The 27,532-nt window shown below is 35.3% G+C and overlaps 1 long non-coding RNA gene across 1 annotated transcript in view; it reads right to left on the bottom strand.

The window, feature by feature from the left end:
• Positions 1 to 27,532, bottom strand: part of LOC122795866 — a 1,101,292-nt gene that overhangs the window by 282,551 nt on the left and 791,209 nt on the right. The window contains exon 2 of the long non-coding RNA XR_006363874.1: positions 25,166 to 25,308. This is a non-coding gene — a long non-coding RNA (uncharacterized LOC122795866). The remainder of the gene's footprint in view (positions 1 to 25,165; positions 25,309 to 27,532) is intronic.

Below are 27,532 nucleotides of genomic sequence, written 5' to 3'. Positions count from 1 at the left end.
AAGGTGGCCTAATGGTTAAGGTGTTTGCCTTACAAACACAAGGTGCAAGGTTTGAGTCTCACAAGGGATAATTGGCTAGGCTTAAAATGGCTCGCAAGGGCAGTTAGCCTAGTACTAATCTATGAACCTATGAATCTATGAACCTATGAATCTATAAATGGGAACATGTTTTAGGGAATGTAGTACACAAAAATTCCCTACAGATTCAGAGTACTTTGTCAGAAATGTTGTCAAAGCAAATAGTTGTGACTAAAAAAAACTATTCTTTTGAGCTGGGTATAGGCTTTGAATTGCTCAAACTTAGTAAGGCCTTACTAAATTTAAGGCTATTGGCTGACAAAAAGCAATTACTAAAAATGGAAATCAAAAATTACACCAGGTGTAATGAAGTACTGAACCTACTGTAAAATAATTAGTGGTGGGATCTGGAAAAGTGAAGGAACAAACTAAATAGATATAAATGGATTTGATTGAATAATGTATGCATAATAGGAAATGAGCAATTTATGCAGTGCTGGAGCAAATGATGTTTGTTAAAAAGAAAACATATATAATGCAAAAAATGACGTCTCCGAAGATTTGTTTTCTTTTTAGTTACTCCATGTGAACCTATGTCACCATCTACAATATAAGAACTGAATACACGTGTTTGAAAATTTGCTGAGCTTCTTATCATGAGAAATCAGGGCAATTATACAGAACAAAAATAAGGGGAGGAACATGACTGATAGTAAGATTCACAAAATCAGGTCGTCTTAAGCATCCCTGATGAATACCTCTGAAAATAAAATGAGGGATGACAGAGGGAAGGGTGGCAGAGTGTAATACATTGGACTCAATGATCTACCATTATGACAATTTTCTAAGTGACAATTTTACTTCTTATTGTATATCTCTGACGTGAGACCAAATATTTGGAGAGTCTCTGGAAGCACAACCCCAGTCTTAGAAATTAAAAAAATCCAATATGTAAACATGTCTGCTAGTTTTGCAATACAGCATGTCAAAATCCAGAGGATTATACCCAGAGGATTATACAAAATGACAGGCAGCCTGAAGTGCTCACTCAAATATTCATTATTACTCTTATTTGCTAGCAGTTAAATATTTCATTAGAAAAATAAGATGCTATATCTGTAGTGAAACAGTACTTGTGACTCAAAAAAAGCACAATCACACACACATCAAAGCTGTTCTATCACCATGTCTAACAGATAAATTAATTAATTGAAAAAGTCTACTGATCATCTCACTGTTACTTTGCATCAAGCAACCTGGCTTCCCTCAAAAGCAAAATTATAAAAACAGACATCAATGCAGCCATGAACTCCCTGGCAGTCTTACAGTGTGATAATATCAGATTAAGGGTGTAGCTTTAATGACAGTTTGGTATATAAATGGGTATGGCAATGTCATATAAAAGATATTTACTCCTAAATTTATGTTCTGTAATTTATAGCAGCTGCAGTAACTGAAGAGATGTGTACTGCATCCACTTACAGTGCCAAACTGCAGCTGTGCACTGGAAACCAGTGCCTGCATTGCTGAGGTACAAAGATGCCAACCTGCAACTTAGATTTGCCTTAAAGTGTTTGTGTTTTGTGCATGGGGTCACTGGATGGACACCGATTAAATGCAGTGGGCTGAGTTTTATGATGCTTATGCTTAGTACTAGGCTATTCAATGAATGATGGCTGTCTGGGTGCTCCAGTTTCTTTGCACATCCCAAAGACATGCCATACATGAACAGTCGGTCTTCAAAACTGCTATTAAGTTTGCATGCCACATGCAAATGAGTCAGAGTGAGTGAGTGTGTGTGTGTGTGTGTGTGTGTGTGCGCGCACGTGTGTGTGTGTGTGTGTGCGCACATGCCTGTTTTTTCCCTATGACAGACTGTCATCCTGCGAGTGCCAAAATAGGCTGTGTCTCCCGTGACCTTGGTCTGAATAAATTAGGCTTAATAGCAAATACCCTTTATAGCCAAGTGCATGATTTTTGAATCCCACCCACTGGTGGGAAAAGTTACAGTCTATTTTATGGTGGCACACTAACTAGGAGACTAACAGGGTGAGCTGAGACAATGAGCTGCAAATAAGATAAAACCCACACTGACTAGGAGACTAACAGGGTGAGCTGAGACAATGAGCTGCAAATAAGACAAAACCCACACTGACTAGGAGACTAACAGGGTGAGCTGAGACAATGAGCTGCAAATAAGACAAAACCCACACTGACTAGGAGACTAACAGGGTGAGCTGAGACAATGAGCTGCAAATAAGATAAAACCCACACTGACTAGGAGACTAACAGGGTGAGCTGAGACAATGAGCTGCAAATAAGACAAAACCTGAATGACAACCTCTCTAGATGCATACAAAGATTGTGCAGCTTTTAGCAGCTCATGTAACCAGACCACACTGTCCCTCAAAACAGTGATCCCTATTGGTTGTAATCAATTAAAGACTAAAATAATACAAACAAAAACAGAAACACAAGCATTTGTCCTTCAGATGATACATTAAACCAAGATTCCAAATGCTTGAGTTGGCAGTAGCTCAGATGGGATGTACAAGTTCCCACTGCACCTATCGAAAAGAGTATGGGAAGTTTCCCATCTGGTCAGACTACACCCTAACGGTATAAATACACTACCTTGGATCTCCCGGAAAACAGGCTACTAGCCTAGTGGGAATAACCCGGTCAACAAAGGATAAGTACATAAATAAGAAAGAAAGGAAGCAAACAAATAAATACTGATTTCATTACTATTTGGATTCACATCAAAGCATGAATAACAGAAAAATCTGAATCTTATACATATTAGTAGACATCACACCAATTAAAATTAACATTTTCTATAATGGGAACAAATGAACAAGTTATGATAAAGTCACATACATCAGGGCTATTTCTCAGCTATGAAATTATTCTTCTAAAGTGTAGCTGCCTTTTAATCAGGATTAGTGTGATAAAAGCTCAGGAAGGTATAAGATGCTTCTAGGTGGGCAAGGGCAGGACTAAAAAATGTGTTTGACAACTCATTCAACAGCAAAAGTATACCAAATTGAAACTGACAGCTGCATTTTGGGGTAAGTAAGGACACAGGTTAAGCAGCACAGACAACACAAGATAATCAACTATAAGATGTAACTATAAAAACTGAAGATAAAAAAAACAATCACTATACATGAAATTAACCAATTATAATGAAAGCATTAAAATACTGAACATGATAACCCAGTAAAAATCTGTAACAAAATAATATATACTAAAATAAAAACTTAGAGAAAGCATATGACGAGGTCCCAAGAAAGCTGATTTCGGCAGTCCTCTGATTGTCCTAAGTACTTAAAACTTTGGTATAATTAGTGACAGGCTATGTACAAGTTACATAATGTCACAAGTATGAAGTGTTTGGACTCCCAGAGGGGTTTCCATTAGGAAAGGCTCACATCAGTCTTCAGGTCTAAGCTCATTCTTGTTCATACTGGTGACTGGGTGATGGCCTACATCAGCAGACAAGTCGGTGGAGACAGATCAACAAAGCTACTTGTGTGCAGATGATGTGTCACTATAAGCACACTGACAGAAATTTCAACAAATGGAATGAAAACCTGAAGGCACATGGGATGAAATGAAATACACCAAAATGGTCTTCATGGCAGCAAATGGAGGAAATCAGAAGAAGCTGAAAATTGTGACAGAAATGAAAACAGTGGAAAAGGTTAACAAGTTTGGGTACTTGGATCTGCAGGGTGTGGTTGAGCACAAAGGAAGTCTGAATGAGGATGTCTAATATAGACTCAAATGTGCTGCAGTCATGTGGCATCAAAGTTTCTGGGGTGGTGTGTGACAGAAAAATGCCAAAGAAGATGAAATATAAGGTACACAAATAGTGTGGTGACCAGTGTTGTATGGCACAGAAATCTGGGCAGTGAAGGCAGAGGAGCTGTGGAAGCTAAAATGATGGAGATAAAGTTCACAAGATGGACTGTGGGACAGAAAAAGAAATGAAGATGTCAGATTTTGATGTCAATGTAGCTCCAGTTGTACAGAAATTTAAGGAGAAGAAATTATAAGTGGTTCAGTCACACATTCTGGAAAGCAAAAGGCAATTTTATATAGCAGATTTGGGAGATTCAAGAAGAAAAAAGGACACGAGGATGCTCAGGTAAGAGTTGTAATGACAGCAGGACAGAAGACCAGCAACAAGTGGGCATACATCATTTTTTTTCTTTTTTTTTTTTTTGAAAATGTTTTTTATTAGATTTTAACTAAACAAATTGATCATGAAAATAATTGTATTTAAAAATTTGTGAGCATTTAGAAAAGAACAACAGTAACAAGAACAAACAGCAACTATTTACAAGATTATCTACAACAATGAAGAATCTCAAAACAAATCCTATACATTACAATTGATCTGAGTATAGCTATTTTTGTTTATCAAGTAGTTCCTTGAAATTTGTCCACGTATTACAGTAGGAGGTGATTCTAGCAGATCTTGATTTAATGGGGATAATTTCCAGATGACATACTCCAGTTGCAATATTTGTGAAGACTTTGACAAAGGGTGCAGCTTCATTCTTCCAGTTCCTGGTCAAAACTTCCCTTGCAACTGATAAAACGGCCCATAAAAGAGGGTATTTCATTCTTTTAAAACAAACAGGAATGGGGGTATTAAAAAGAATTAATGACTTAGATAAAACAAAACCGTTCCCAAATAAAACCTGTAAAAAAGATTAATGTTACTGTACAACACAATCAAAGAACATGTGTGGCCAATCTGCTTCGATCTCCTGTTTACATCTCCAACAAACTTGCTTCTTTCTAAATATTAATTCAATTTTGTGAGGTGTGAAGAATGATCTATACAAAAATTTCCAAGCAAAAAGTTTCCATCTAAGAGAAGAAGTTATCTGTTTAAAAGATATTAAACATGATTTCTTTATCCTTTTTTATCTGTTGTTAGTGTAAGTAAAATATAGTTCCAATAATTGTCAATGCAACTTTTTGTTTCTTTCCTCACCACTCTATATAATTTGGATAAGAGACCCCCGCCCAGTGTGTTTTGTTGTATTAATAATATAAAAAATTCAACTAATTTTGGGATAAGATCTCTTACCCTTGGTTGCATTAACTTAATTTTACCTTCTACATATTCTCTGCAAGACTGGACATCCAACTGCATATATTTGCTTAAAACATATTTACTTATGATATAATCAACAGAATGCAGTTTTTCATTATTTATTAACTGAAACTAATATATCAATTTTTTCTTTAAAAGTAATCATTGTATCTAATTTTGAAGTGAAAATATTATTTTGAGTATATGTTAAAAAGAAGAGAAGAAAAATCCATGCCTTAGATGTTGGATTTCTATAAATTGTTTCTAAAGGTATTCAACATAGTAGAAATAAAATAAAAGTCCGTTGTCTGGTGACTCCTTTCTGAAAAGTAATATATTTTAGCAACCAATATAAACTATTGTGTAGTATAAGATTATGATTACAGTTTATGTTTTGTTTAAATTTTATGAAAAGGCATCCTAGAAACCTTTTATACCTGTCTGTGTAAATATTATTTATCCAAAGAGATATTGTTTTTATAATTGATGATAAAGAATATAATTCTAGATCTGGTAGCCCTAACCCTCTTGCTGCCCAGCCCCTTATATGATGATTTAAGGCAATTCTTGGTTGGTTGGGAAACCACAGAAATTTAAAATTAATGTATTAAGTTACTTAAATACATGTTTTAGATGGGGGTAAAGATAATGGTTGAATAACATATAAGATTTTTGGTAAAATAATAATTTTGATTACAGACAGTCTCTCTTCTGTTGTGAAGAAAAATGTGTTCCATTTTTTATTAGATTCTTTATACTGATTATGATGTTAGTATAACTGTAGTTTATTATATTATTAATGCTGTCTATTATAATTAGGCCTAAATTGTTCAATTTTCTCTCTTTGACAATATATTTAGGAAATCTACCACTTATCCTATAAGTATTGGCATTTATGGGTAGTATTTTTGTTTTATCATTAAAGAGGAGACCACCTTTTGTAGAACACATCCATTGCCTTAAAAACAGCAGAAGGGGAACTATTGCTGTCATTAAATGTCAGAAGAATGTCATCAGCAAATAACTGGATTTTAAAAGCCAAGTTTACATTTATGTTAATGCCTTTTATGTCTAAATTTGACCTAATAAAATTAGCAAAACGCTCCATAATTAGAGTGAAAAGCATGGATGAAACAGGATATCCCTGTTTAGTTCCCTTCAAAACATGCATTGAATCAGAAGTAAAAGTACATATTTTAACGTATGCAAAACAACTGTCATAAAGAAGATTTACAAGATGTGTAGAATTTCTTGAAAAATTACATTCCTCTAAGACTGACAAAAGATATTTCCAATTCACAGAGTTAAAAGCACTATTAAAGTCTAGACACAATGTTAAGATTCTCTTTTGTTTTGTTTACATAGTCAATTATTGTGATTATTCTTTTGATATTGTCATAAGTATTTCTATTTCGAATAAAACAATTTGATCCTCATTAATCATGGAAGGTAGAATATATTTTCATCTATTAGCACGAACTGCCATGAAAAATTTATAGTCTACATTTGTACAAAGAGCATTCAGCTGGATATCTGTTAGTTTTTAAAACCGGGAGATAAGAGTATATCTGCAGGAGGGAGGAACTTTTGTTAAGTTTTTAACTACAGAAAAAACTTTATGCACTATGCTTAAGGCTTTTTAGGCAGTAACTTGTAGAGTTCTTGTATAATTCCATCATTACCTGTTGCTTTATTACGTTTTAATTTATTAATTTGAGTTTGAATTTCAGACAGTGAGACGGGTTTATCAATTAATTTCACTTGGCCATCAGATATTTTATATATATATATATATATATATATATATATATATAAAGAGAGAGAGAGAGAGAGCTTTAATTATCCCTTTTGAGTCTATTATATTATACTGATTGATTATGTTGTAATAATCTCACTTTTCCTTTTCTCTTATATGAATAAATCTCCTTTATATTGTTAGACTTACTAAGCAGTTTTGTTCTGTTGGCTAACTTATGCATAAATTTTGGGTTAATAGGGAAATTCGTTATCTTAAACTTTTCTAGAGTAATCTTAGTTTTAGGATTTAAAAGTTTCAAATACTTATTATATAGATTATTACTCTCTTCTATGTTATTAGTGTTACCTGTCTGATTTTCCAGTTGCAATTTGTCAAGTTTTTCTTGTATATTGTGCAGTTCTTTGTCTCATTATTTTTTTCTTTATTGATAGCCAGCTGGTGACTCTACCAAACAGATATGCTTTTAGTGCATCCCATAGATAGATTTCTGAAATATCTCTTGTATTGTTAATTTCTATAAAAGAAAGAGTTTCTTTAATAAAAAAAAGTCCTTAAAATCTTTTCAGAAAGTTATACATATACTGGTATCCTCCTGATCTTAAAGTTATTGTTAGATTTTAAAAACAGCTCAAAAGTGATTGCATTGTGATCTGAAAGTGGGCAAGATACCACTTTAACTTTGCCTAGTTTATCTATCAACTCACTGGAGACATATACTCTCTCAGTTCTGGATTGTGTTCTATGTCTATGTGAGTGATATATTCTTGAGTACATGTGAGTAATGAGTAAAGAAAAACTATTCTGGATCTTAGAAATCATTTATACCCCTAAAGTGAAATAGCTTGGTGAACTTTAACAGTGTCTTTGCTGATGACCTTATATTCCGTTTACCAGGGACGTTTTAAGGGGGACCAATGGTAATTATGGATTATATATTTTATAGAAATGCAATGAATATTATGCTCAGTGATATTATGGCATACGCCCCTTTGATATCCAGAAAATAAAACAATGTATTTATAGGATTTCCAATAAAGTTTTTGAATGTTTACAGTTAGGACATAATGATATGGGATTACATACTTATTGTTTGGTAGATGAACCTACTATTCCAGTCATGCAAAGACTACCAAAAATTTATAAACATCCCTGTACGCCACTAATGAGACCCATAGTAGCGGGAAGGGGGTGGTGTACTGAACCCTTATCTATTTACATAGAACACCTTAAACCTATCTTAGCCAGGAACAGCACTATTTTAAAGGACAGTGAGCATTTTCTTAGGGATTTATATGCCCATGTACAGAGTAGACCACCTACGCAGAATTGTCTAATGGTAGCCATGAATGTAGAATCCCTTTTCATGACTATACCTAATGGGAAGGGAGTAGAGTTGTTAGGGGAATATTTGACAGAAGATGGTACCTATAATCACTATAAGGTGGATCTTTTGTGTATTTTGATGGAAATTATTCTAGAGAACAATATTTCTATGTCTGAACAGACTATTTACAGACAAAAGGATGGTGTAGTTACGGGCAGTTCATGTGCCAATAACTACGCCAACCTGGTTATGGCCAAGTGGGAACATTTCAACATACTCAGACAAACTAGATTAGACAATGCAGTCTTTTACCAGAGGTTTGTGGATGACCTCTTCCTTCTATGGGAAGAAGGTAGGGATGAATTCACACACTTCCTGGATGCTTTAAACACAAGCACTGACTTCCTAATATTCTCTGCTAACATCTCAACAAAATCTATTGAGTTTTTAGATGTGAAGGTTATTAGGAAGAATACTGTTGAGTTCACCACTGAAATTTTCAGGAAAGAGTGTTATAGGAACACTTTCATCCATAAACAAAGCATGCACCCTAAACATTTGTTTAAGAATATTATGAAAGGGCAGGCATTAAGAATATCTAGACTAATAGCGATGACTCTACATTTTTGAATGAGCTAAGTGCCCTTAAACAAAGATTTTTGGATAGAGGGTATAATGCAAAAGAAGTTAGAATGGTTGCCACCAACACAGTTGGGATGAGAGGTAATGAAGGGAAACCATACTTTTCTAGCCCTTTACAGTATAAAAAGGAGAAAGTAGCCAAACATAATCACATGGGGGTATCAGTGACTTATGCAAGTAACATTAGGTTGTTGCAGGACATCTATTCCAGGAATTGGAATATACTTACATCTAATGATAGAGTGGGAACTATAGTGGGGGAGTTCCATAGTTATGCGTACAAAAATAAAAAATCTCTTAAAAGCTTACTATGCTACCCAATAAATGAGGTAGGTTCTGTTACACAACCCTCTTATGGCACATTTCCTGTAATATCTGTAACTTTTGTCACCTCATTGATAGTGGAGCAAGTTTTGAACATCCAGATACGGGTAAAAAATAGAATTTTAAAGTTAATGCCAACTGTAATACTACCAATCTTGTATATTTAGCTTATTGTACATTCGGTCAGTCATTCTATGTTGGAATGACTACACGGAGATTACGAGACAGAATGAGAGAACATTCCTATGATATTCTTAGGAAAGCAAAGACCAATGCTCTAGCTAAACATGTTATTACGTCTGGTAACCTATATACCTTTAAGTTTATGGATATAGAGGTAGTTAAGTTATGGAATAGAGAAGGGTCCCACTAAAAGTATAGTGGAAACTAAAGAACGTGAAAGGATAATCAGAATGTGGGTGAATATGGGGAAGGGACTGGAATGATAAGATCTCTATCAGACCCACATTGGTCAATAGATCTTTGGCAAGGTAATATGTTCACTGAGTTATAATTATCTGGGCATTTTTTTATAGCCTTATTTTAAAATTTGTTTAAAAAATTACTTATGCCTTTAAATGTTCATTGTCTTTAATTAGTAGTGATTTGTGATTGAATGCTTTTGCTTTAAATTGTTAGTAATGATGCACTGTAGTTGTCTGATGAAGTGGCTTTGGCTGCGAAAGCGCTCACCTATCTGTTTGGAATAAATCTTGGCTTTTAACTGCTGTGTTTCTGGTGCCTCCTTTCTGTTTTTTGTTCTGTAACTTCAAATATTTGTTTAGACTATCCCTCTTGCAACCGTTATTCAATCCATTAACATCTATGGAAATACAAGTAATAAATGTCATTTGTCGGACAGGACAACCGGTTAGATGCAACTCTCTTAAAATTAACTATATGGACCTGGTATAATATCTCATCTTTGTTAAAGAACTGCTTATCAATAGTTATATTGACATTAATACTTAAAAGTTAATTAGATAGGTAATAATTGTTATTGTAGATACCCACAAAAACAAAAAAACTTTTAATGTAACTAACCACTTGCTTTTAAAATCCTGCAAACCCCTTATGAAGTCTAACACTGCCTGCTTCAATAGTCTAACCATCCAAGAAAACTCACTCATCTACTACTATAAAAAGCCCAAACCCCTCCGCTTCAATTAAACAAAATTGTTATTGACAGCAAAGTGAACACAAGTCTTTATCATTTAAAAATGGTATGTGTGTGTGTGTGTGTGTGTGTGTGTGTGTGTGTGTGTGTGTGTGTGTGTGTGTGTGTGTGAAAAATAAGAGAAGTATTATTTGTCCCAAAGTTATTGTTTAACTTGCATATTTTTCATTTTAATATATTCATTAAAACACTAAGAGATAAATACACACTCTTAATTATTGTTCAATAACTATATACAATCTTGAATCTCATCTACTGTTATCTTGAAAAGGTGAGAAACTGCTGTACTGCAGTTAAAGATTCCTATTATGTGCCTCACAAAAAGATCAATTTCCTTCCTGAATCATCTACTTTCATTCAGTGAAAATGTAACTGATAAATACATGTAATAAAACATTTAAACAATAATATACTGCTATTTATGCTCAGCAGCTTACTATAATAAACTAATACATCTTATGTCCTCTCTATTAACCTTAAGGTTTGTTTCTTTGTTTTGTATATGATAACTTCAAGTGTAATGATAACATACTCATGACATTATCAAGCTTCTAATAAAAAAAAGTTGCCAATGTCATATATATGTTTGTGTCACTACTGATGTAATGCTCCTATGAAACATCTTAATATGTACATTCAAAGAAATGTACTCAAGAATATATTACAATACATGCAGCATTATTTTGTTTTCCTTATTAAATGATAAAGAGCAACATTTCTGACAGATCTTAATGTAAATATAATGTTCAGCAAATCTTTGGTTTACATGTTTTGCATAGCTTTCATATCACTTGTCTTATGTAACAAACTATACTGCTTTATATTTAAATACATGGCATGTCCACATTACTTTTCACTCAAAAAAAGATATAAAAACTAATCATCTATAGAGAGGAAAAATAAACTTTTGGTATCCTACTATACCACAGTGAATTATATTATTAAGCTATGATATCTTAACAGTACAATATAGCTCAGATTTTAATTTAAGTTAGCCAGAAATCAGAGTTCCTTATTCACAGTCTTATGGTTTCATTGACTTTGTTCAACTGAGAATATAGTGACATTTGAGAAAATGTATTATTCATAGGTTCCACCTATTATTTAAATTAACCTTCTAAAGCTATCTACCAATCAAAATCATAAGCTATTAACAGCCCTGATTCTCTAATTGGGTGGGAAACTTCACAAAGCTCAAAATGTTTGCCAGAGAAAGCTTCAACTGTTTAAGTAAGATGAAAAAGCTCAAGCACTACAGGGGAAAAAAATTACTTTTACTTTTTACGAATACATGTTGTAACTAGACATGTTTCTCTAACTCTCTGACTGTGTTTCATCTCATTATCAAGACTAAGGAACAGACATAAATCTATAAGGACAGATTGTTTTAAATCTATTTCAAGCATCACAACCCTTCATTTGTGAGCTAGAACATGAAATATATCCACAGAGAATGGAATTATCCCCCTCCCCAAAATCAAATGATTCAAAATTCATGGTAAGGCACAGCAGCTACACATTGTCAAAGCCCATGCATTAATAAGGTAAACAACATTCAGGTTACATTATTAGTAATGATAAAACAACTCCTCAAATGTTGCACTGAATTACAGTCAAGCAGGGCCAACATCTACAGTCATAACATATGTTTGTCTATTTATCTCCCTGTGAGGTATTTTTTTGACTGTTAATGCTTTTAAAACATTTAATGCCACTAGAAGCACAAATCCCTTTTTAGTGAGTAATTTCCCAATTAGGGGAATAAGACAACTTAGAGACTTAGATATCTGAACTAATGTAATCAAACTCAGTGCAACTGACACACAGACAGAAAGCAGGCATTACCTTAATGGTAACCAACTGTGAATGCAACACCATGGTGTAAATTTTGGTATAGCGGCTATATGCTTCTTTTAAATAAGGACTGATATGAAAAAAGACCTAATAATATTTTGTTGTAACATATCAAGAAAAGTATTGGTTGTTTATAAAATAGGCAAATATAACATAACAAAGGTTAGGTTACCTTGCAATAGCAGACTTCTTACTGATTTTCTAACTTCTGTTCATGTTACAGATGAGTATGAGATCTTTTCCAGTATTGTTTTAAAAATAATACAAAGATAAAGAATAGATATATTTCTATGAGGAGAAAAGCAATCTTTAGCACTTTATTTTCTTTATATATAAATTAAGAAACCAGTTATTTGTCTCTTAATTTATTTTCATTTACCTTCCATCCATTTTTCTCTGCTTGTCTCTTCACGGACATAATGAACCAATCCATATCTTCTGTTTGTTCTAATATTTTATTAGTTTTTAGCTATGACAATGCAAGGTCCAGATCTTTGAACAGTCTAGTTTCGTCTGAAAGGAAAATCTTTAATCTGGCAGGAAACAGTAGATGCACTTGTATTTGTTTTTTTTTTTTTTTTTTCAAGTTCTCCAATAAGAGGAAGAAATTGTTTCCTCTTGAATATTACTGCTGCAGAATAGTCATTGTCAAAACGAATGTTACATCCATCTATTTTTGAGTGGTGATTTAGCCAAGGCAGCCTTACAAATAAGTTATTTATCTTGAAAAGAATAAAAATTAACCATAATAGACCTCGGAGAAGTGCTGTTTTAGATGCAGGAGTAACTAAGGATCTATGTGCTTTCTCTGTTCCAAATGAGAATGATTCTGGTAAGTCTAAAATTATAGGGAACCTGAAAAATAAAAAAAATAATCATATTATTACCTTCAGTTCTTTCAGGTAATCCAAATATACGAATGTTATTCCAGCGAGATCTGTTTTTGAGGTCATCAATTTTGGCTAGGAGTGGAGTATTTTAACTTAACAGGAACTCAATATTATTTTCATCCTCATTCAGTCTTATTTCTATGTCATTTAAAGAATCTTCAATGTCTGATATATGTGTCTTCTGCAGCTGCAGAGTTTTGTTGATTTGTTCCATTTGTTTGGAATAGTTCTATTTAAAATCCTAAATTTTGGTGTCCAATTTATCTATCTTATGCGATAATTCTTGAATGGCAGCACTGAATTAAGTACAGAATCTTGTGAAGTTACCTTTGCATGACTCATTATAAGCCTGGATACAGTGATGAATATTTCATAGGAAAATAATAGAAGCACTGCAATATTTATTGAAATTCACTCAATTAAGTTAAGAATTGTTTAGAAATATAATTTCCTGCCAGACATATATGTAGAAGCAGAGCAGGAGAAAAGTGCTGCTACCCTAGTCTCATCGTGGTCACGACTTCCCAGGTGGGCATAACTCTTGAAGGATATACAGATACTGACAAGGGAGAGGTGGTAAAAGCTGAAGTGACTTAACAAATCCATGTAAAATGGGGAAAAGGGGGTTGATCATGACAAATACAATAGACCGAAAAAAACCCACAGCTAACTGAAAAGACCTACGTTAGAGTTTATAGAATTATAAAAATAATAAAATTCAACAACAAAACTTAGAAACATGAATAAACCATAGGAAGGGATATTAAATTTCCACTTAACATATGTTGCCTTTCAATTCCTGATATATAAACAAAATACTGAAAACATTGCAAGAGTTCATTAATACAGACATTTAAAAATGCTTACTTACTATACTGGCTTTCTGCGCAACATTTTTTTTGTCTTTTTCAGGAGGCAAAAAGAAAAATATAATGATCTTACGGAAAGTCAAACAATTCAACAGATGGTGGTTCCATTGTTTAATGGACTCAAAAATAAAACTGACAATATACTAACATTTTTTAAAAGAGATGGAAATGGTTAAATATCAAAATGACAAGAAATTAAATTCCAGCAAAAACACAAGATTAATGAAACTAATTTAAGCAAATATTCAAACTTTGCAGTATCTAGCAGATACAGTATATTACAATAAGATGAATAAAGCAGTTCTGTCCAATTTAAATAGAATATAGATGGAGCATGAAGAATATAATCATGATACTCATAGGAATTATCTAGGAATGAGGATTTGCAACATTCAAATACAGATTAATATTTTACAATTTAGTGGCTAAAATGTCCTGTTACTCCTTTTGGAAAAGAGATGCACGGAAATTCATACCTAAACATTTTATACACCAGACAGAGTAAAGATTACAAAGAAAATTATTATTTGTTAGAGATGTAAACCTGAAATTAAAACAGACTGGAATTATATTTTATGGCTATAATTTAGTATCAGAGTAGTCAGAATACATTCTGATTATACTGGCAGGTACTTTATGCATATAAAATTGTTCTCTCAAAAGCATTTGTTGTACATAATGCGCCAATGGCTGCCTGCATCTGAAAAGGCCAATATTCATTTATGCGGTGTGATGAGTGTTGAAAGGAAAACAATTACAAGAAAATGGATGAAAGACAACCCACCAATGGTTACTGAATTTAACAAGTTGCTAAAATTCTTGTATGACACAGAACTAGAAATATTAAAGCTAAGATCATGTTTTTAACCAATTAGTGTTACATCCTGGTCAAAAAAGGTTTGCATTCCTCTTAAACAGCAAGAGCAAGAAGATAAAAGTATTTCTAGCATTATAGCTTGATATTATTAATGAAAACGTAAACATGAAAGAGCACTATGTAAATAGTGTATACAAAGTAAGGTAGGTAGGCAGAATTTCAGTAATTTAGTTGAAATATTTTCTTTAAAAAAATTAACAACTGTGGTCTTTGCAGAACACATATATTAAATATAACCTTGTAAAACTGCATTATCAATTAATAAAGAATTGCACCAAGGAATTTTTAAGTAAGGGTTATCTGAAGAACTTAAAGGACTACTATATTCTACTAAAGTGACCCTGTTACTTAAGGCAGGGTTATTAGCCTTTAGAATTCTGCTTATGTATGACTTGCTAATTCTTCACAGAACTTGTAATGTGGCTCTCCTGTGGCCACTGAATAATACAGGGTTTCACAATTTTATTTTCCGCTAACTTCACTTCTTTGTTTGTGCAGTGCATGACTGTGGCACCCCTCTAGTTCTAGTTGGATGGCACAGTGGTGCACTGGTAGCACTGTCACCTCACAGCAAGAGGTTCTCTGGTTCGATTCTTAGCTGGGGTGCCTTCTGTGTGAAGTCTGCATGTCCTCCCTGCATTCTTGTGGGTTTCCTCCCACATTATAAAGACATACTTCTGGAATGTTTCTCCCCAGGCCTCTGCTGAAAATTGCCTTTGTTCCAAGTTGGATTTTCCCGGTTAAGAAATGTTAAATAAATAAATAAATAGTTCTTCAGAGGCCTAGATGTCAATCAGGGAAGTGGTGGCAGCAGATACTTCCACACCATTTACCACCTCAGTGCCTTTTGATGCATGGTGAATTACACCTGTCCGTTACTCTTTTCTCTATTCTGTTAGCATAGTAGAAAACTATCATTTCAGTAACATTTTTGGGTGTCATAAGTACCCTAAATGGCCAGTAGATTACTAGATTCACTTCAGTGCCTACTACTGTTACACAGGCATGCTGATATTCTATTCCTTGCAAACAGCAGTCCCAAATTTTGTATTTCTGTTGATCCATTCACTTAGTTCCTGGTTTAACAAAATTTCTGATGTTCATAATGTAAAGGTTCTTTTCAGCATGCTATTTTTACCTCTGTGTCTGTTGAGTATCTGGCCAGCCTCAAACATTCTACTGCATTCATTCCTCTATGGAGCAAGAGCTGATCATTTCAATGTATTCATCCAGCCAGACACTAGGGAATTTTCTAATTATGACAAAATACCCCCTTCCCATGTGGCTTATAATGCACTTGTCTTTGTTACGTGCATGCTCACTGAAGTAAAGGCCTGCTACACCCTTCCCTACTGCGCATACATGTGATCACATATGAAATTAAGGCTACTGCATGAATGAAACTTGGGAGTTCAAAGTGCTCATTCCTAGACCATATGTTGCATGCTGTACCTCCATCCTCATGTATGTTTCGTCATTGTACTGGGCCGCACCACCTTTCTCCTCTAGAAAAGGTGAGCATGCATCAAAGACATTGTTTAACTTAAGTACTGAACTTAGAAACCAAGCAAAACAAAGCAAGGCAAGGCTCCAGACACAAAATTAGTGCTTTCATTCTTTTAATATAATGAACTTCTTCAGAATACTATAAAACATTAAATGGATCCTACAACTCTTTTAAAAAACCTTCCTAATAACCACGCAAATAAAACAACCAATCTTTTTTTTTACTAAAATGTACGTCATCCATTAACAAAAAATTTCAGTGATAAAAATACTACTCATATATTCTTAAAGAAAAACAAAACTACCAATCATTCAACTAATTATTTAAATCTAAATATTTGAATTATGACTTAAAAATGTGACAGCTGTGATGATGATCACACTTTTTGTGCCAATAAAAACATTTATGATTTCACTGAGCCCCAGTTTACTATCAGCCTTTAGCTTAATTTGCCACATGGCCTCTTTACACTCTAAAATAATCTTATAATCACCTTTAAACATTTCAACAGAAATAGAATATGTATCTGTGAAACAAAACATTTTGAAATCTTTACAGTCTAATCTGTGTTTTGCCAAATCATTATTGTGGTCCTTTTTTCAAAAAGTAAGAACATGTTCATATAGCTTCCTGTTTAGGTTTCTAATATCACAGGAGTCACAACATGCAACAGAAAACATACATTTAGAGTCACAGTTATACCTGTTATGGGACCACACAATCATGTCACAGTGTTTAAACTCTATAGACAAACTATCAGCTGATGTATATACACTGCTTGCAATGGACACAACAGTAGGTACCAAAGGTAGAATGCTCACTGTCTCTCAATACTAATTTCTCTCTCACACACAGATTTAAGTTAAATGGTCTTTTATAACAAAACTCTGGCTTCTCAGCCAAAATCCGTGCTAGATTGGTGTTCCCCGATATTACTTTCCAATTATTAACTATACAGTCCTTAATGAGCCACACCTCATTTGAAATTGAATTGGGAGAAAGCCAATTTATACTTGATAACAGCCTTGTCTTCTAAAGAAATTTCGGCCATAACATTGCATGTTTACCGAGATTGTTTCAACAAGATCGGACAAGCCTTACTACTTCTAAAACCTAAAACCTCTTGTTCCAACCTAGTTAACCAAGCTTCATCATAGCCTCTCGCCATGAAAAAAGTTCTTAATTTGCAGGTCTCTTCCATAAAATCATTTAGTCAGTCATTGTCCTTCAGTTTCTTTATAACAGAATCCCCCCTCACCCATGGCTTATAATGCACTTGCCACTGTTATGTGCATCATTAATGAAGTAAAGGCTTGCTACACCCTCCCCTACTGTGCATGCATGTTATCACAAATGAAATGAATGCTTCTGCATTAATGCAACTTGGGAGTTCAAAGTGCTCGTTCCTAGACCATGTGTTGCATGCTGTACCCTCTGTCCTCCTGCATGTTTCGGCATTGCACTGGACCACATCACTTTCCTCCTTTAGGAAAGGTGAGCAAGCATCAAACACATCTTATACATTTTTTATAAGATTTGTTAAATGGGGATACCCCACTGGAAAAGTATCCCTTTTCAGGACTGACTAGGAGTACTATCTGGTTACATGACTTGCTCAAAGTCAAACAAGTAGGCTAATGGAGGTGGAAGGAGTCAAATCTTGCACTTTTAACAACAGGAAGCAGTTACATTACAGCTCAAAGCCTTAACTTTCTGCACAAAAGCCATACAATGCATAAGTGCTTGACTATTTTTTTGTTATGCCCACTGCTGTCCACATGGATAGTAACTGTGATGCATGCCAGAAGTGTACAGTACTACTGAGTAAAGTAGCAGCCTACTGCAGCCATCTTCTAAAGAATGTCAATCAGTATCAGCTGCCTAACTTATCAGCATTGTGTTGTGCTCTAACAGGGCTCCTGTACACCATTTAAGGAAACTAGGAATGGGACTGCATATCCCTGAGGGCTACTGCGATTCATCTCTGTGAATCAATGCAGCCCCAGGCAGCATACCAAACATAAGAGACATGATGCATTTACATATCTTTGCCCTAGATTCATGAATGCCAGCAGATATTCTGTTTTCTTTCTGGAAAACATATCTGCAGAATTCAACTTGGCAGCTTTTAGAATGCACTGTGGTGGGAAATGTTACCTTTCAAAACATATCTGCTCTGTCAGGTTTACAGCACAATAAATAAAAAGTTGCAGTAGTGCTAACATTCTAAACAATGAAACATTATTTTATTTGTTTTACTTATTTACTGGAATGTTTATTTTATTCTGTTATGATTTGTACAGTACGGACAAACAAATAAACAGATTGAGTCACTGAAATGCCTCTTCAGGTAAGAGTACTAAGAAAAATGCAAAAAGCTGAGGGAATTAATAAAGGCCTGCACAGAGAGTATGGGCTTGTACCATCATCCAGTTTTGGCATTCACAGCTGGAAATCACACTTGCAATGAGTGCATTAAACTCTAGAAAAGAAACAAGGAAGCCAGTGTAAAAGAAAAAGTACAAGTCTGAATTTCAAGAAATGAATAATAAAAATAATAAAGTAAAAAAAGTAATCACATTAGTGCACAGACACTGCTAAACCTTGATGAACTACTGCTGCAACACAGAAATGGCCATTAATACATTTCATAAGAAAATATGACAGTCAACAAAAATATGTTGAAACCCAATTTGCCAACACCTGTAATATCGCAGAACAGGTGCTGATAAAGTAAAACATTTATGGAAAATGTAATATGTCTGTGAAGGCTACCTATATGCTTCCTGTCTTTTTTATTATAACTCCAAGATCAAAGTATTTTGGTATAAGGATCATTCATAACCTCAGCAACCATGGAAGAAGATTGCCCTCTAGAGTAGTGCTCTCCAACCTGTTTTGCACTAGGGACCGGTTTCATGTAAGACAATTTTCCGGGGACCAGCCATCGCGTGCATGCGTAATAAAACATAATAAAGTGCATAATATTTATTTATTTATTTATTTATTTAACATTTGTTTATCGGGGAGGTCCAACTGGACTAGAAGTGCATTTTTGGCCGAGACCTGGGGAGAAAAGCACCAAATTACAATAAAAAGACAATTGGCAATAATTACCAAAAAATGTATACATTCTGCTTAACAGCTTAACATTGCTCTACTAGTTAATATATAGCAATAGCAATAGTACAGCAAGTGAGAATAAGTACAATTACAACATGAAGCTTATGAAGCCGCGGTGGTGCAGCGGTAGCATTGTCGCCTCACAGCAAGAAGTTCTCCCCTTCGAGTCTCAGCTGGTGCGCCTTCTGTGTGGAGTCTGCATGTCCTCCCCATGGTCGAATGGCGTTCAAAAGACATGCGTGAATGGGCATGCCGTCACTGAAGGTTGGGCGTCGGGCTGGCACCTCGGCACCATAAAAAAAATCAACTGCCAATCATTAGCAGACCACAGTTCTGCTGTGGCGACCCCTAACCAGGAAAAGCCGAAAGAAAACAAGAACAACATGAAGCTTAACAGTCTGCCTAACAGCATAACATTGATCTTGTTAGTATCCAGCAATAATAATAAAACCTTCAAAGTATATATGGGGTAATTATATAACAGTAACAATGAAACCTTCACAAATACAGCTTGCCATAATTCAGAATCAGTGGGAGCCCTGATCTTGTTTTCCTATAACAAGATGGTCCCATATGGTGGTGTTGGCAGACAATGACACCTGAAGTGTGTTCCTTATGTCCAGTCTACTACGCAATTTTGTTTTGGTTGCTGTCATCGCAGAAAACCCTGCTTCAGAAAGATAGGATGTTAGAAATGGAAGCAGGGTTTTCAGTGCTTTTGTGGCGATCTCAGGATATTCCACCTTGATTTGAATCCAAAATGTTGGCAGAGGTGAAGTTGTCACAAACATACTTTTAAGCCCACCGTCATTTGCAATTTCAAGCAGCTGATCTTCCAGCACTGACAAGGTCGATTCCCCTGGCTTGTTCACAAATGGGTTGCGGATCCATTCTTTCCCAGTTCATGGGTCTTTTGTGGTTGGGAAGTAACACTCACACTCTTTTAAAAGAAAATATAAGTGATCATGCATCAGTTAGGAGTATGAAAGCCCAGGCTCAGTCTCTTCCAAAATTCCTCCTAATGTTTGAAACATGTCAAATATCCCTATGTTCACTCTCCATCCCTTTGGCTTTGAATGCACACATTTTATCTGCCCACTTAAAGACAGTTGTCCTTCTCCCCTGAAGTGACAGATTACTTGTATGACATATTCAGCCTGCTCACTGAAATCAATCAAGTTTTGTGATCCATTCTGTGTTACTGAAATGTGCTGCCAATGGTGACTGTTTTTCTAAAAGAAATCTCTGGAGTGGCTTTCGTAACAAACACTCTGGCCAGTGATCTACCTTTAGAAAGCCATCTAACTTCTGTGTATAAGAGAAGACATTTGTGCTCTGCGTCCATCTCCTTACAAAGCTGTTCGAACAGCCGTGAGTTAAGGGCATGTACTTTGATGTGGTTAATAACTTTAATGACATCATACATAACAGTGTTAAATTCAGGTGACATTTTTTCTGCTAATCAGCATTTCTCTGTGAATGACAGTGCACAGACTCACATTCAGGTGCTAGTTCCTTGACTCGAACAGTAAAACCAGAAAGCCATCCAATCATGGCAGTAGCTCCATCTGTGCATACACCAACACAAAAGGACCAATTCAGTTTACCTGACATGTAATCATTCAAAGACTTGAATAGTGATGCAGCTGTGGTGTTGGTTGGCAATGATAATGCACATAACATATCCTCATGTACAGCCTCCTGAAATATATATCGCATAAAAATAAGCAGTATTGCCTTGTCAACATCAGTAGACTCATCAGCCTGGATTCTATACCATGGTGACTCACTAATGCTGTCTAACAATTGTGCCTCAATGTCCTCTGCTATTTCATCAATTCGTCTGGTGATGGTGCTAGCCGAAAGAGGAACCTGTGCTACCTTTTTAACTGCAGCCTCTCCAAAAAGTTCACGACAAATGTCCTTAGCAGCAGGCAAGCTCAAGTCTTCACCAATAGTAAAAGGCTTCTTAGCCTTAGCAATATGGTTAGCCACCAAGTATGATGCTCTCTGTGCAGACAGATTTGTTGATGTGGTGGCCCTTCAGTAATTGCTTCTGTCCTTCATAGTCACATTTTTTTTCTTTCAAAAAACTCCAAAGGCTTGTCTTTTAATGCAGGGCGCTTAGTCTCCATGTGGAGAAGTAGTTTCGAAGGCTTCATGGCCTCATTGGATAGCCAGTCACCACATATTATACAGAGAGGACTTGGAGCATGTAAATCACCAGTCGTGACCAATCCATAGTTTAAGTAGGACTCTTGGTATTTTCTTTTAAATGCAGCTTTCTTCTTGGTGGCAGTCTTAGAGTCTTCTGCTGTCTCATCATCAGTGGGTCTTTCCCCTTTTCCAAAGAAGCTCTTCAGAGATGTCTGTTTTTTACTCATTTTAAAAAATGAAGGGGAAACAAGTAAACACTGTAAACTGGTAAAACAACAAATGTTACACTAGTCCAGAAGTAACTGCCATTAAAGTAATTTATTCAGTAGGTTTGAGATAAGCTCTTTCACTTTTCACAGAAAACTTCATCAGATAAAAACCATTAAAAAAGGAAGCCAGTTTATAAACTTTATATTATATTAATATAAAGTTTATAAACAAAGTCTTCCTGTTTTTAATGGTTTTTATCTGATGAAGTTTTCTGCGAAAAACGGAAGAGATTATCTGAAACCTGTGGAATAAAATCACTTAATGGCAGTTACTCCTGGAGTAGCTGCTATTTGCTGTTTTACTCATTTTAATTGTGGGGGAGGTTGAGTGCCATGGTCGAGGTAGGTAAAGCTAACGGCAACTTTTACTGACTTAAGCTTTAACAGCAGTATTTAAAATGTCCATATTTGGTTCTTTTGTGCCAGAGTTTGAGTGGTATGGTCGAGGTAGGTAAAGCTAATGGCAACCTTTACTTAAGTTTTAACTGCAGTATTTAAATTAAAATATGCCCCTATTATTTGGTTTGGTCCAGATTTTTTTATGCCGGAGGTTGAGTGGTATGGTTGAGGTTCATAAATCTGTACTTTTTTTTTTTTTTTTTTTTTTTTTTTTTTTAAGTTTTAAGAACAGTATTTACAGTCTGTTATCATTTGGGTTTGTCCAGATTAATTGTGCCAGTGTTTGAGCGTATCACATACCTTCGATTTTTGGAGAATGTCCAGATATTTTACTCATGTTTTTTATTTGTGCCTTATAAAATTTGTGATTTTATACCAAATGACTGGATGATATGAGGATTGAAGGTACTAAATAATAATATATTTGTGTTTCAGACTTTATATCCTTCAGGAAAATGCATGCTAAGACAAATCCTGTTATTCTAGCAACTTTCTAAGTTTTGTAATTTGATGACTGTAAGAGCAATATTTAAAATCTGCCTCTATTTTTGGGCCTTTGTTCCCCCATTCTGTCAGGTTTTGTCCAGATGTTTTGAGCTAAGAGGCTGAAACTATGGAGGTACGCATGCTGCTGCCAGGGATCACTCTCACTGTTTGCTCTCTCTGTCATTCTCTCACACACAGTCTATTTTACATTCACTCACACACATGGCTCTCACTCTACCCTAATTTCCCACACACAGTCACGTCCTCATTCATACCTGCATTCATTCACACATCGGTCTCTCTCTCCCGATCTCTCTTACACACACACACGCACACACACACACACACACACACACACACACACACACACACACACACACTTCTACATTCATTCACACATTGCTCTCACTCTCCTGATCTCACACCCACTTACACATTCATACATCACTCTCACTCTCCCAATCTCACACCCACTTACGCATTCATTCATACATCCATCTCACTCTTCCAATTTCACACACACACACAGTCACGTCCTCAATCATACCTGCATTCATTCACACATCTCTCTCACTTTCCCGATCTCACACACACACACACACACACACACACACACACACACACACACACACACACACACACACACACACACACACACACACAGCCACTTCCTCATTCATACCAACATTCATTCACACATCACCCTCTCTCCCTATCATATGCACACACACACACACACATCTTCATTCATTCACACATCATTCTCACTCTTCCAATCTCGCACATGCACTTTTTCATTCATACCGACATTCATTCACACATAGCTCTCACTCTCCCGATCTCACACATACACACACCCAGCCACTTCCTCATTCATACCTACATTCATTCACACATCGCTCTCACACTTCCAATCTTACACACACACAGCCACTTCTTCATTCATTCACACATCGCTCTCACTCTTCCGATCTCACGCTGCACACACAGCCACTTCTTCATTCATTCACACATCGCTCTCACTCTCCCAATCTCTCACACACACACACACACACACACACACACACACAGACTATTTTGCTTTCATGATTACATTCACTCACACACACAGACACATACACACGCATACAGGCATTCACTTACCTTACCTGACTTCCCGGTTCCAAGTGCTCCACGGCCCGGTACTGGTCAGCGGCCCGGTGGTTGGAGACCGCTGCTCTAGAGCATCTTCTGATTCAACTGGCCTTACTGAAATGAGTGTTAGTAAATCAAGCATCATATGGCTACTCAAACACTACCTATATAGAGTTGGTTTTATCTACCTATCTATCCACCCATCCGCCTATCTAATTTAAGCAAAAATCTAAATTTCAAATATCTATGTCACTTGCTTACCAAGTAGCAGCACACCTGTCTCTGATGATGAGAAAATTAGAAGGCCTGTGGCTTCTATTCCAACACAAAGCTCATGGATTTATGTCCCGGTACTGACTCTGTACTGCAGCATAACAGAAGATGTTACACTGCTGCCATACTGTCCACTGGAATAGATGTTAAAATGAGTTTCATCTGGCAGAGGTGGAGAAAGCTGTAGTGAATGCCATGTAACAAAAAAGAGCAGTGAATTTCCCCCAGTATCCAAGCAAAATTACTCACAGTCAATACGACCAGCAACTCAGGTCTCCCCTGAAAGTAGTTCACATGTCTACAAGACTATCTTTGTTATCAAAATGAAATTTAAAAAAAAAAGAAAGAAAAATAATTAAAACACAACACACATGTACCTACCAGAGTACCAAAGTGAATATTTAAAATTCTTCTACTTTAGCTACTGTGACTCCTCTACCATTACCTCACCCAATGATGATGACACAGACTTCTAATACATAAAAAAAAAACAAATCTGACTGTTAACCAGATTAACCCAGTGGACGCGTCCCTTTTCAGGGTGATCTGGGAGCACTGTCTGTATATATGTTATGGTAGTCACATAACTAAGTCACACTGTAGACAAACAGAGGTCGAAAGAATCAAACCCTGCACGTTTAAACAGGAAGCAATTTTCTAACAGCTTAGAGCCTCTACACTAAGTGCAAGACAATGTATACATGCTTGATGATTTTGTTTATCCTTACTGAGGATTAATTTTCTACAAACACAACTCCTCTCTGCTTTGAGAAAGCCAAGTAAGCATTCCTGCCTCAAGACAAGTAACCTCAAGCCAATAAACTATGAAATATAGGTTTGGTAGCCTCACATTTTTGAAACTACTGACAAAAATAACTGTTACTGAGAATTAATGTTCCTTTCTATAATGACACTTACTTGCTGCAAAGATGCATCATTTCTACTAAAATCTTTCACAGATGTCCCTTACCTTATCACACCGCATAAGGCCCAAGTATCGGAGCGATTTGCTAGTCTTTGAGATCTGCATTGCTCCTTGATCTGTTATCTCTTTACACCAGCCAACGTCTACTGTTTCAATAGTCACACTGTACTGTCCAATCGCTATCAAAGCTGCTCAAACAAGAAAGAAAAAAAAGAGGGGTAAGCTACTGCCTTGTCGGGAATGCAAATATAATTAGTATCACTGCATGTAAAAGCAATTATGAAGATTTTAAATATTTTTCTTTTTCTTTACATCATCAGTCCAACAAACAATAACCTTAGGCATTGTGGTTTCCATAGTAATTGCAATCCATCTTATCAGACTTCAGTAATTATCTCCAACTGTTAAAAATATTTAAACTTAATAGATCCAGATGTCTTAACACTTTAGTAGCACACATTCTTTTAACACTTCTCAGACTTGAACAGAGCAATTCTAATTAAACTTTTCTATGCTCTGAACGTATTCCAGCTACAAACAGAACAGAACCTAGTTAAGAGAATACTATAACATATACACTTATTTAAAGATCGAGCTGTCACACAGATTACACCAAAGTCTTTAGACATATACTGACAATATTAAATTTAAAATATGTTCTTCCTGTCCACACGGCTTACATGTTCTATTTTTCTCTGACTATTGAAAGCAATCTTATCAATATCTATAAATATACTAGGCCAGTAAATTATATCTACCCATATTATCTCAAACAGAATATTAAAGTAACAGTACTGTTCCACACTTACAATATCTTACAAATGTAAAGAGAGACTAGATACATGTTTTCAGTGCAGTCAAAATCAACAGGCAATTCTTTTAATCATGATAGGAAGGTGAAAGGACAAAGTTTCATTTCCAAGGGATTCCTCTCAGGATTGCAGGCATTTGCGACAACTATTCCAGTCCAAAAGCTATTGATTGCATATAGTCAACAGATGCTAGACTCTCCTCTGTCAAGCAAATACATAATCCCCTGAAGAGTCATGAAATCATATATCAAATCACATTAGTACAGTGACTGTACTTCTGCATTTTTCACTTATTTTAAAATTAATTATAAAGTGGGTTAAAACACATTATTATCCGTGTGTGAAATATATACAATGGTAATGCAAAAAGTCCAGGATGGCATCTCCTTAGTTGTTATACCAAATTTACCCTAGCCATAATGCTATCATTTTAAAAGGTAACCAACTTTGACACACTACATGGTGATTTTAAATGAAAAAAAATTTAGAATATAGATTCAAAGCATAATTCACAAAACAGATACATTCCACACGAGACTTGTATTAAAATCTTTAAAACATAATTTAGATGTTATTATTGCAGAGGAGCATGTGAAATACAAAGTTGCCCAATTTGCAGAAGATAAGGAAATAATTTGTATTCTGTTTTGCTATTTTTAAACTTAATGCCCTGTATCGTCATGCAATAGAATGTTCAATGATGCCTGTGGTATGGGGTCTGAATGACCATATATATCTATCACCTGCACTAAAAATTTTAGCTAATGACCCAAACTTCTATTTTGGAATTAAGGCTTCTAGCTTTCAACTGATTCTTATTTTTAAACTTATTAATTAAATACAATAGTATGGGTGATGAAACACAAAATAAGTAAACTAACAGATAACTGTGCATGTCTGTGTTTCTATATAAGGTAATAAAAAAATCACCTTTGACAACAACCACAAAATTAAATCCAAGAACTATAACAGGGCAAAGGACTTAAAAAAAAAATTCGATAAAATATAACCCACAATAAGAACAATGCATTTAATGAGAAGTGTGAAGTGATCCTTTAATGGCCCACAAGGGCAATTAGCCTGGTACTTACCTATGAACCTATTTAGCCTAAAACCTACAAATGTTATATTAATTTCTAGTTAAGGTAAACATTTCATCAACAAATGCAATTTTATTGATGTGTGTTAGCCACTGCTAATGATGTGTGGGGCTAAAGGCATGTGGCCCATGGCTTTGAGACAAGTAGCAGTCTGCTCTATATGTTACAGGTGTGTGTGTGTGTGTGTGTGTATATATATATATATATATATATATATATATATATATATATATATATATATATATACACACACACAGGTTCACTATGAAATCTTAAAATACTGAAATCCCGAATTTCAGTATTTCGAAATAACATAGCTGAAACCTTAAAATCAAGAAAACTCATAAACACGAAATTCAAAATCCCGAACCTACACTACACATAGAGCACACACATAAACATATACACAACTTCCCCCCACAAGCACACAGACAAACCTAGACTACATATAAGCAGGGGTGCAAGCCCCCCTGCACTCCCACACCCCCCTACTTATATAT

The sequence above is a fragment of the Protopterus annectens genome, chromosome 2.part2, assembly GCF_019279795.1.
Source record: "Protopterus annectens isolate FY-2018-M chromosome 2.part2, PAN1.0, whole genome shotgun sequence".
NCBI lineage: Eukaryota > Metazoa > Chordata > Ceratodontiformes > Protopteridae > Protopterus > Protopterus annectens.
This window is presented reverse-complemented; position numbering and strand designations above follow the sequence as displayed.